The sequence below is a fragment of the Phyllostomus hastatus genome, unplaced genomic scaffold, assembly GCF_019186645.2.
Source record: "Phyllostomus hastatus isolate PE091 unplaced genomic scaffold, TTU_PhHast_1.1 phas_contig_86, whole genome shotgun sequence".
Classification (NCBI taxonomy): Eukaryota; Metazoa; Chordata; class Mammalia; order Chiroptera; family Phyllostomidae; genus Phyllostomus; species Phyllostomus hastatus.
In genome coordinates, this window is record NW_025333977.1 from 7,702,567 (window position 1) to 7,715,777 (window position 13,211).

The following is a 13,211-nucleotide window of genomic DNA, read 5'->3' on the forward strand; positions in this document are numbered from 1 at the left end:
ACTATATAAGAATATTGAAGCTGAGTGCTATAGTGCCAGTCTTTGAAAGGCACTGTGTATGGATTTGATTCATGTCCAGCATCCATAAGATAACAACAGACAGGCAAGTCAATGTAGCCATGCCCTCGTCATGACCCAAAGGATCCAAATTTCAAAGAACCAAATGCCATAGATGGCAGAGCTATAGACAAGAGTCACATTCACTATCCCACTGTGGTCATATCAATTCAGTTTTGCTGATTATCCTCTGTTGAGTGGCAGAGTTTCAAATAAGGGCCCTACCTTCAGTAACCTTGTTTGGCTTATGCAAAGAAAGCAAAATACTAGTACAAGATGATGGATAAAAGATGCCATATCAATGGGTTCTTTGACTCATCTCTCTCTACCCTGTCTTTTCCCTTTCCCTTACTTGCATTTCCCCTAGCCAGAAACCAAATTATGTAGATTGTCTCTTCTAGAATTTTATATATTCTGAATTGCAGTGATCCAAGTTTAGGTTGTCAAAAACCCTTTTTCCACACTATATCGACATCCTATTATTTCATTTCTTAGACTTCAGTTTGCCAGAATATCTATGTGCATGTCTACATCTTACCTTATCTGTATCTACAGTTTATGACTTGAAGCTGTATCATTTATTTATCCTTTAACGTATTTATATTTTTTAGAGAAAACATTGTATACGCACCTTCATAACACCTTTCTCAAACCAGCTTTCCTACTTAGTATATTATAACTCCCTTTTCTAAAAGAATATATGTATTTATATGTATATAAAGACAACAACCCTTCAATGTATCCATATTCTATTTCCTTAGAAAAAACATAAATTTATAGTTTTTAGCCAGATATTCATGACTAAAAGATTCTAACAATCTTGTTTTGCAAGCTGACTTTTTTACCTTATTCATGATAGTTCTTTATCTTGCACTCATTCTCTATTCAGATCAGCTCCTCATATAGAGGAAATACTTTTTCATCTTCCTGTTAATGATCATGCAATTTCACAAGGTGTTTCCCCCCTTTTATTTCATGGTTGTAAATTTATGCATTTGTTTTATGTTTGTCTCAAGTGTAACTTATACCTGGAAGATTTTCCTCATTTTCTCATCTCACCTCAGCTCTCAACTATTATAGTTACAGCATTTCCCATATGGTGGTTTGGGTTTATTTTATACTTGTATTTTTATTCAATATTTATTGAGAATTTATTATGTGTCCAGTGTTGCAGTAGGAGGTCAAAAAATGATCTTGTTCCTACCTTTGAGATGTTTACCATCTAGTGGTGAGACAGACATGAGAACAAATATGATATATTGAAAAAGCTCTGGAAATATAGAGCAACAGATGAGATTATATGAATAAATGGACATTATTATATAGGGCATGATGAAATCGACCACAGAAGGAAAAATGTTTGGACTGTGGATGAAGGATGAGCAAAAATTCACATGAACCAGGTAGCGTATACAGTGGGGTGCAACAGGGCATTCCAGACAATGAACACATGCAAAGGCATGTGTCTAATCACATATTTGAGGACAACTAAGTAATTCAGAATGGCTGGAATTTACATTGCACAGAGGGAAGTGGCAAGATGTAAGATGAGGGAAGCAGTGAGATAGCATAAACCTGAGTTTGGGGCTTAGCTTGTAGGTAAATAAGGAATACAATAAGATGCACATATTAGAAATGCCATTTTCAAAAAGTTATGGGATGAGGGGAAGAAATCATATGATTTTTAGGGGCAATAATTTAGATGAGTTTTTGGTCTAGAACAAGGTATCAGGGATAGAAAGGTAAAGACAGAAGGAGTTAGAAAAGGTTTTCATGTATCTGTCTTGGGAGGTACCATTACTAAAACAAGAGGTACATAAGAAGGCCAGGCTTAGTCTAAGTAGAATTAATAGAGCTACAGATTGGGTAAGTTTAGTTTTTACAACTTATCCAGAAGTTTCTTTAGAATTATTACCTCTACTATTAGGCTATTACACCCTTCATGGCAGAGTTTTAACTATTCTTTCAATATATTTCTACTGCACATAATCCACAGTCTTGCATGCAGCAGTTGAATTAGGAGTGGGTAGACCTGAAAGAAGTTTACGTAGGTCTCAGAAACTGTTCCAGTCTGGCTGCTTAAGGCTACAGTAGACTACCTCCACAACTTCAGAGGCAAAGAAAGTTCAAGAATTTATTCCCTCTGTCATAGGGGTTTTGAAGGAACTCAGTGATTAGCATGAAGATGTTCTACATAAGCTGTGTTCTCTTTCAAACAATGTGGAATCCCCTTTTGCTGATTCATGTTTTCTGGGAAGTGAAAATGGTTAGTGATCAGTGTATGACTTTGCTAAGTTAGCTCATCAGTTTCTGGATTCAAGATCCCAGAAAATACTGAATGGTTTTAAATGATAAAAAATATTGACATACCAATATCTCAAAGGCTATATCACTTCTGGAAACACCAACCTACCTAAGTTTAAATACAAAAATCTGTGAAATATACACACAAATTTCCCAGATAAATTTTGTTTGAGCAACAAACCAGGACCATTTCCTATTGAGGTGGAAAATAAGGAGGCATTAGGGGTACATCCAGGGCCACATATTTTTCAATTTGTATCCATTTGGGATACATGACATGTTTTATTTATGAATGTAACTTAATATTTACTATTTTTTTTTAGCTCAGCTCAACTTTTCTGTAATTGCTTCTGGCCTGCTTTGGAAAATGATTAATTTTGTTTCTTATAACAACTCCTGTACAGTTTTAATAGCATTGTAAAATATCATTTTAATTTCAGCTATTTCTCAAGAATATAAACAACAGTTTTTTAATTGGTGGGATTTCAGTTTCCCAAGAACAACTAACCAATTTATAATTTTTAAAGCATTGTTTTCTACAAGACTACCTATCCCAATAAAGATACTTTCTATTTCATTTTTCTGATACGTCTCAAAGCTGGGAGCAAGAAAAAGGCATATAATTGGACAAGTTGGGGAACAATATTTTTTTTAGTTTTGTAATACTGAGAGAGGGACAAATAATTTGCCAAATCATTATTGCAGTATTACATTTTTCTGGAATTGTTTGTAATAATTTTATACAACATTATTCTACTTTGCATATACTACAATTTTACACATTGTAATTTAATCCAATAAAAATAATAGAGAAGACAAATATAAAAAGGATATTTAGATACATTTTACATATCATTAACATGCCATGTGCAAACACAAATAAATTCTATAATGGAAAGTTAGTCAACAAGCAAGAGTAAGAAATTCAAAACAGGGACTTCCGGCAAGATGAAGGAATAGGTGGACGCACCGTACCTCCTCGCACAACCAAGATTAGAACAACAATAAAATACAGTCAGCATAACACCCAGAACCGACAGGGGATTCATCTGAATGGAAGTCGGACAGCCAAGAAGTTGAAGTAGACCCGTACATCCAGACTGGTAGGAGACAACGAGCCGAGCAGGTGCGGGGCTGGCGCGGGTCGGCAGCGCACGGAGATCGGGGGAAATTTGGCGCGGAATCGGCGCGACAGCCATCGGGGCGCAGGAACGCAGCGGTGGACCCTGAGTACGCAAGCTGCGGCTGCTGGACCCAGTGGGGCAGCGATTGTGGACCAGGGCAGAGCTCGCAGCCCAGGAGCCCCGGGAAAGGTCTGGGCCCAGGAGAATTGAACTGCCGCCATTGATTACCCCCCGCCCCCGCCCCCGCCCCCACATATAATGTCACAATCTAGCGACTGGGGCGCCCAGCCCCGGTGAACACCTAAGGCTCCGCCCCCCACCTTAACAAGAGCGACCAGTCGGGACGGGGGGGGGGGGGGGCAGGAGAGACAGGGAAAGACATAAGACATGAGTGCAACAGAGCAGATCAGTCCCCCCAGGACTCATCCTTTTGAGCGACCAAGAAATAGCCAATCTATCAGATGCACAGTTCAAAACGCTGGTGATTAGAAAGCTCACGGAATTGGTTGATTTTGGGCGCAATTTAGATGAAAGGATGCAGGTTACCATAAAAGAGATGCAGGAAGATACGCGGAGGAGAGCCAATAAAGAAAGGAAGGAATCTGAGTCTCAAAACAATACAGTGGACCAGAAGGAAGATAGAATCAACCAAGCAGGAAAGCATGATGAAATAAGAATTAAAAAAATCGAGGAGAGCTTTGGGAACATCCAGGACACCTTTAAACGTTCCAACATTCGAATTATAGGGGTACCAGAAGGGGAGGAGCAACAAGTGGAAAAGTTATTTGAACAAATAATAAAGGAGAACTTCCCCAATCTGGCAAAGGAAACAGTCTTCCAAGAAATCCAAGAAGCTCAGAGAGCCCCAAAGAAGTTGGACCCAAGAAGAAACACACCAAGGCACATCATAATTACATTAGCCAAGGTAAAAACGAAGGAGAGAATCCTAGAAGCAGCAAGAGATAAGGGGACAGTAACCTACAAAGGAGTTCCCATCAGACTGTCAGCTGATTTCTCCAAAGAGACCTTACAGGCAAGAAGGGGCTGGAAAGAAATATTCCAAGTCATGAAAGACAAGGACCTACATCCCAGATTGCTCTATCCAGCAAAGCTGTCATTTAGAATGGAAGGGAAGATAAAGTGCTTTTCAGATAAGGTCAAATTAAAGGAGTTCATCATCACCAAGCCTTTATTTTATGAAATGCTAAAGGGACTTATCTAAGAAAAGAAGATAAAGAAAAGACATGTATAGTAAAAGGACAGCAAACTCACAATTATTAACAATTACACCTAAAGCAAAACCAAAAGAAACTAAGTAAACAACTAGAACAGGAACAGAACCACAGAAATGGAGGGCACATGGAGGGATAGCAACAGGGGGGTGGGAGGAGAGGGGGGGAAAGGTATAGAGAATAAGTAGCATAGAATGTAGGTTGAAAATAGATAGGGGGAGGGCAAGAATAGTACGGGAAAGGTAGAAGCTAAAGAACTCATAAGAATTGCACATGGAAGTGAACTAAAAGGGGGGGGAACGTGGATGGGAGAGGGGGTACAGGGTGGAGGGGAGGGAAGGGGGGAAAAGGGACAAATGTAATAGCATAATCAATAAATTAAAAAAAAAAAGAAATTCAAAACAAGTGATATCTAGGAGAATTGAGGATAATTGGAACAGAATTCCCCTGAGCGGAGTGGCCCAAACTCTGTTGGCTTACATGCTAATGCAGCTGTTTTCGACCTACAAAGAAGTGAGACCATGTTTATTGCCTTGACTGAAATGTGTTTTATTAACATGATTCCTTTCTGGCTAAAAAATGTTCAATCTTGCCATTCTAACTGGGGAATTATCCAGTTTTACAATGAAAAACAATCACAAAATATCTACTTTCATATGTGGGGAATAAGGATAGTGAGAATATGTGGGACTGTTTATTTTAAGAATGCTGATTATGATTGCAGTACCAGAGTTGGAATAGTTTTATCATTTTCTAGATAAGAAGGCCACAGTTTCAGGAAAGTCTCAATGGAAAACAAAGAGTAAATTTAGATTAAGGAAGAAAGGGAAATGTCGTAAGATTACCAAAATGGCATACCAGCCATAGTTCATGTTTCCAGAGAATATATGGTTATTATGTTGAATGTTTCAGTCTTGCTCTCAAGGAACTTCATTCAATCCAAATTTTGAAACAAAGGCTATTTATAAAAGTCATGATCATTCTTCACTTGCTATTAAGGGAAATATTTGGGTATCACATTCCCTTTGTAATGGAGAGCAAGAATACTATTATTTAATTTAGTGACGATGCAAATATTTTCACTGAATGAATGGAAGGATCTCACACTTGGGGCTTTTATTCTCTTTGGGAAGAACTGTTTGCCTAGCCCTGGCTGGCATATCTCAGTGGATTGAGTGCAGCCTGCGAACCAAAGTATCGTAGGTTCGATTCCCAGCCAGGGCACATGCCTGGGTTGCAGGCCACGGCCCCCAGCAACCACATATTGATGTTTCTCTTTCTCTCTCTTTAAAAAAAAAAAAGAACTGTTGGCCTAGAGGACAGGAGAGACTTTCCGTACCTTGCCTATTTTTCTTATTTGCTCATTTGCATCAAGGCAGGAGAATTTAGCAGTCATCCTCCTCTAAGAAGGCTGCCCAAGACTTTCTATCTCATGTCTTTCCTCACATCACAAGGTCAGTCAGGTGAACCATATCTAAGCATACAGTTGTACAGAGCTCTGCAATATGTGTTGTGAGAATTACCAGGGAAGTCAGTTAAGATCTTATTCTAAGGAGTTAATTCCAAAAAATGCAGACAGGAGTCAGAATTTAGGTACATAACTTAAGACTAACATAAATCATACCACATCACAAATCACCAAATGACACAGGGAAAAAACATTTTACCCACTGTTTTAATTGAGGTTAATTTTATGATGAACAGAACTTTTCCTGGGGCTTGCCCAAAGGCTATGTTACAGTCTACAAAAGAATAAAAAGGTAATTTTTGTAGTTTTACATTAAATATATATTAAAATATATTCATGATTTTATTATAATAATGAGGCCTGAACGGATAGTTTGGTGTTATTTTTATAGGGAATTTTCCTATTGTCCTGCTTTGAATCTCTTTGAAAGAGTGCTATTTTGTGTGTTTTCTAATACTTATTCTTTATATGATGTGAATTATGTAATTTTTAGAACTGGAAAAAGAGTTATTTATCATTTATGTATTGCAGGAATGCAGAACACAGAAGGGCTGATAAAAAATATTGAATAATGGCTAGCCTCCAAAACTATCATTCTAGGCCACAGTTTGGTAAACACTAAATTAAAAATCACACATCCACGGCACATTAAAGAAAGAAAGGACTTGAAGATTGTCTAGTCTAGCCTTGTCATTTGTACAGATCCAGAAACTACAACCAGGGAACTAAGTGGCTCATCCAAACAGTCAAAAGCAAGTTAGTAACCGGACCTGAGCTGAAATCCGAATATTCTATCTCATGGTTCCGTTTGTTTCTCCAAATTCTCCTAGTTCTCTAAGTAGTATAGTTTAAGTTTTAAACATTTTTTGTAAAGGTACTAGAACCACATGGTTCAACATTTATAAAAGGTATGCAGTAAAAAAAGTACATTTTTTATCTCTTGCCTCTTTTATTTACTTCTCATCAGCTCCCCTGCCCCTGAACACATCCTTATGGAGGTAACCTCCTTCAACATGTTACTCAGAAGCCCCATTTCATTGAGTTTCCCTTGCACATTCTACTCAAATTGCAACCCTTACCCTCAGTGCTCTGGGCCCTGTTTCCGTCCTTTAATTCCTCCATAGAACCATCACCCTTTACCACATTTTGTATTTTACTTTTTTTACTTACTGTCTTTCCATACAGGAATGTGAGATACCCAGAGCAAGGAGTCTGTCTGTTTCTTTACCTACTACAGGGTCCAGCACAAATAATGCCCCTTTTTATTACAAAATCATAAGCATGCAATTCTGTAATGTAATGATCTCACTCTCAAGCACACCATATGACATTTTAAGTGAAATGTTCAAATTAAAACTTTTATAAATTTTTACAGCTGTATTCTTGCCCATCAGCCACACTCAAGCAAGCCTTATTTCTGTGGAACCCTGTATATCCCCGATGCTTAGTGGGGGCTCAAGAAATATTTGCTGGATTAAGTTAAGTTGAACAATTGGGTGTCTAACTACTGGTGCTATTTAGAATATTGCTCCTTGAGTATTCTATAATTTCTGCTATCTGAATAATGGTGCTATGTTGTTTAATACATGGATATTCATAACTATTATGTACCTTATAGACTTGTACCACTTAATGTTTTCACCAGGAGTTCCATCTTAGTTGATAATGAAATTATGCCTCTACATTTTTTTCATTTGCATTTGCATGGTTTTCTTTTGCTCATCTTTTAACTTTTGTATTATCTTATTATATTTTCAGTGTTTATTCCCAATGTTTTTTGTGCACTTTCACTGTGTGGTCTCTTTGACTTTGGCGTACATGTGTATGGTATACATGGCTGTGCATATGCACACATGCATTTAGTGTTTAGGAATATTTTTTCTATTATTATAATTTTAACACTCTTGTTTTTTGACTGATTTTGAAAGTGTCTATTGGTTCCTAATAATAGTAAAATTGGTACATTTTTCTCTTTCATTTGTCTTCCCTTTCTCTTCCAACATTTGATTATCTCTTTCACTTTTTACCTCTGTACTATTAAATATGCACAAACTTATATTACTTAACTTGCTAAGTTTAAGTGACATATTAGTAGTTTATGTGTTATTATAGATGAGACAATCAGTAAGACTTCCTATATACCCAATTCCTTTTTCTATCCCCCAGTGAATTTTTGTGTCATATTTATAATAAGGTATTGGAACATCGGTGAGAAAATAAATTATTATACCAATTTGGGAAATGGATAACCCATGTGCATTGATTTCCTATTGTTGCTGTAACAAATACCACAATATTAGTGGCTTAAATCAACCCAGATTTATTATCTTATGGTTCTAGATGCCAAAAATCTAAAATCAGTCTCACTCTAAAGTCAAGGTTTGGTAGGGATGCTTCCTAAGAGCGGCCACTGTGGGAGAATCTGTTTCCTTGCCTTTCCAGCTTCTAGTCAGCCTGCATTCCTGAGCCCATGGCTCCTTCCTCCTTTTCAAAGCCAGCAGATCAGTATCGTCAAATCTTTTTCTGCTTCAGTTGTTACACCACTTCCTCTGACCCTGATCTCCTGCCTCTGTTTATAAAGGCCCTTATGATTTCTTTGGATATACCTAGATGAACCATGATAATCTTCCCTTCTCCAGAGTCCTAATTCAATTACATTTGCAGACTCTTTTGCTATATACGGTCAAATATTTACAGGTTTCAGGATTAGGATGCGGACATCATGGAGGTGGCATTTGGGGGGCATTATTCAACCTGACATTGGATGCTATACTATACAGTGACAACATACTTGATGAAACATTCACTTACCATAAACTGAAACATTTAAAATACGCCCAATGATCTTATGATCCCAGGCAGAATGGAAGGTTGGGCAAGATGGTTCCAGGGAGAACATCAGAAGCAAAATTTTGTTGCTTTTTGCTAACTATGATAAGGTACTACAAGAAGAAGATGAGCTCAGAAAGTGAGGGTGTTTTAAAAAGTTAGCCTTTCTTTAACTGAAGTAAATTGACACACAACATTATGTTATTGGCTTCTCCAAAAAGTTTGTTTAGTTTTTTTCTGTACGAGGGCTCTAGCAGTGCTTAGCTGTCTTTAACTTCCTTGGAAACAATTTTGTTAGATTGTATTGTGACAGCTGTCATATCAGCATGCATTAAAAAAACTTATCACAATTGGTGAATTTTTGTGTAGCCAGTTTAATATTAAAGATGAAAGAAGATATGCAGCCTTTTCAGGATATTATTCTTCATTATTTCACAAAAGGTTAAAATACAACTGAAACACAAAAAATGATTTATGCAGTGTATGGAGAAGATGCTGTGACTGATCAAATGTGTCATAAGTGGTTTGCAAAGTTTCTTGGAACTCTTGACATTTTGGCCAAATTATTCTTTACTGTGGGGCTGTCTTATGCACTGGAAGGTATTTAGCAGCACCCCTGGCCTCTACCCACTAGAAGCCAATAGTGGGAGATATCTGACATACTCAAAATATTCAAATCAATGAAGTTATTGGTGAAAATAAAAATGTTTCTTTTATTTTATGGAAACAAAATAACTATTGGCCAACCCAATAGTTTCAGAGGTACAGGATAATGATTCGATATTTGTAGATATTACAAAATAATCAGCACAATAAATCTAGTTAATATGCATCACCATATAGTTATGAATTTTTTCTTGTGATGAGAACTTTTAAAATTTACTCATCAACTTCCACATGACACCACAGTGTTATTAATTGTAGTCACCCTGCTGCACATTATGTCCTCATGACTTATTTATTTTGTAACTGGAATTTGTACTTATTGACCCCCATCATCCATTATGGGAGGGCTTTTTTCAACGCTAAAACTCGAGGTCTAGTAAGTTTCTTTAGTCCTAAGATCACATGTGCCTAGACAGTACACTGTCCCCAAGAGGATGACAACCATGTGGACAAGATTCGGATCCACAGACTTGCTTTCTGAAACTGAGCATTCCCAGCCAGACTGCAGATTCTTGAGTATTAAAGATCATTGTCTTAACCACTAATTTCTTGCATGATGGTGGCAATGGGTGAATTTCAAATAATATATTTTATATATTTATATTTCGTCTGTCATCATAAATGATATTCTTTGGCTTCTAGATATTTCAAAAGAGACAATCAAATTCTTCCTTCTGTCCCAATATGCTCTTTCCTAACTTTTTTTTCATTATTTTTTTATCATTAGGGATTATACTTTTGCCTATTTTGAAGTAACCCTAATCATTTTGTTTGGTTTGCAGTTAAAAATATTCTATGCTTTTTCCCTGCACGTTTTCTTGTCACGTTTTTTACCACTTTTCTTAATTAGCTGAAGTCTCTTCCTCCAGTGTTTTTTTAAAAGGCCTCTTGGGAATAAAATTCATGTTTCTTGCATGTGCAAAACAATTATTGGTGAGTTTTATACTTGAGTATGGCTTGTCTTAATATAAAATCCATGGTTCATGCTTTCTCTTCTTTAAGTACCATTTAGATAACTGCTCCACTGACTGCTGGTATTGGAAATTTCTGTGGAGAAAATGGAGACCAGCATGATTTGTTTTTCTCTCAAGTAATGTGATACTTTTGCTTGTCTCTGTATCTTTGATGTCCAATGTTTTTAATGGGTTACGTCTTGGCCTATTTCAGGTCAATTTTTTTTATGACACAAAGTGTTCTTTTTTTGTTATAAAAAGATAAGTCCTATTTTATAATTTTTTTTCCTGTGGTAAAGCATAGTTGACAAAACATTTACTATTTGAACCATTTTTACAGACTGTTCAGTAACATTCAGTACATCCACATCATTGTATGACCATTACCACCACTTGCCTCCAGATTTGTTTCCGTTCTCCCAAACCAAAACTCTGTACCCATTAAACACATTAAACCCATTAAAGCCATTCCTTTCTCTCCCAGCCCCTGACAAACACTCTTCACCATTTGTATTTCTGTCTCTATGAATTTGACTTCTTTAGATACATCACACGTAAATTGAATCATACAGTATTTGTTCTTTTGTGATCTTTTATAATCTTTTTTAAAAAATTGTATCTTTAAGAATACTTTTCTGTTTTTGTTTTACCTTGCTTTTCTCATGAGGGACTCACCTTATGCATATACTGAGGATATTTCCACCTAAATTGAAAAGCTAATAGTTTGTTATTTTTAAGTCTTTCTCTTCCATTTTTCACTCTTCTAGACCCTTACTACTTTTTTTTTTAAAGTGACCATTCTTCGTGGCCTTCATGTTTATTTCTGCAATTATTTTTTCCAACTTTTCTTCTGAGGCAAGACAGTTCATGTTTCAGCTCAAAAATTTTCTTGACGTCTTTTACCTGAGTTCTTTACTTGTGTTTCCAGTCTAATGTTACAGAGGCTCTTGTTTCATGAGGTTGTTTTTTTTCAATTCATGCTGAAATATTTGCCTGTGATTTTCATGGGCACCACAGCAAACGTGTTTACTCTGTAGTGTGCTTTATGCTTCATTTTGTATATTATCTTTGTATAGATGCTGTCCTAGTTCCTTTTGTATTCCTCATCACTGAATAAATTGGAATTTTCCTGGACGAGTTATTTGCAGGAAGTTTCTGTAGAGTTAGATACTCCAAATTATCTTTCCTCTGCTGACAAATAACTCCCTAGACTGCTTTGTGCTAAAATTTCTGGGAAATTTTATTTAGCTCTCCCTCCTCTGCCTCTTTCATTCAAACCACTTCCGGTGGGGGGCGGGGGTGCCGTCTGTGCTGCTCAGGCCTGTTCCTGCTCCCATTGCTGCAAAAAAGGGGCCGTAGTCCCAACTCACAACGAGCCACTCACCGTCAGGAAATATGTTTTTGCTGGTGCTTACTGAAATATGCTGCCGCTGAGCAATTCGATAACTCCCGTATTATTCTCTGTTATTTCTTCTATGTAGCTTCTCTCGGGTACATTCATTTCAATTCTTCTTCCTAGTTCCCCTGAAAATGCATTCAGAGAGGTTTCTATTATCACTGTGGCTTTTGCATGATTTTTAGGAGGAGAAACGGAAGTTATGTGCTTGGGAAATTCCCTTAATCATTTCTTATCTGAGCTCCAGAAAGTATTATATGTTTCAAATTGGGAAATAAGTGACTTTCACATTGTATCATAAAGTACGTGAGGTTAGGTCGCATGACAGGACATTGCCTGTAGTGTGGTTCACGGATCACTTCTAACTTTTTCTTTGTATTTCTCTTCTTGTTTATCTCTGTATCCCAGGGACTGCTTATTATAATATCTGTCACATAGTAAGTGCTTAACCAACGTTTGTTGAATCGAATTGATGAATGAGTTGTGGATGTTCTACGTCAAAATGATGGTGAAATTTTATGACAGTGAGCATTTTATCTATCCATTTCTTAGTTGATTTTTGTTTAAATTATAAAGCAATAATTTTAAATATGGCCATTGATAGACTACAAATTTAGACAATAGTGCTGACATATAAAAATAACTCCTATGTACTAGGAGAAGTATATTTTACCAACTATATAGATTTAATTTGATGTACAAAATAAAACAATGGTATAACAAATGTTTTTTATTTGTCTTCGGATCTGAGATCATTTACGTAAACATTTGAATTTATCTGTTTCTTTTTACCCAGTTCAATAGTTTACAAGGTTCACACTATGGGAATGGACTAATCAATAACAAATTGAAACTCTTTACTGTTTTCCTGGTAGAGGACACAATGTACCATTTATATGGACTTTTCCCCAGCAGTTAAAGGATTCTTTAACTTTTTAGTTTTCTTGCTCTGTCTTTATGTAATATTAAATTGACATGATATTAAAGTGGCAATTTATGTAATTACAAAGAGCTTTCTAATCTCTGGATTTATACTGATATGTAATCGTCTCAAGATGAAATAAAAGCTATTGGTTAGTATGCTGGTTAAGAAGATGCTAATTTTCAATTATCATCCAGTGTAAAGTAAGCCTACTGAGCATGAATACTATATTTTGTATTAATTACATTAATGTAATTGCT

The 13,211-nt window shown here is 36.5% G+C and overlaps 1 long non-coding RNA gene across 2 annotated transcripts in view; it reads right to left on the reverse strand.

Moving 5' to 3' along the window:
- Positions 1-13,211, reverse strand: part of LOC123827475 — a 76,375-nt gene that overhangs the window by 12,099 nt on the left and 51,065 nt on the right. For both annotated transcript variants that reach the window (XR_006787220.1, XR_006787221.1), the window contains exon 4: positions 12,018-12,157. This is a non-coding gene — a long non-coding RNA (uncharacterized LOC123827475). The remainder of the gene's footprint in view (positions 1-12,017; positions 12,158-13,211) is intronic.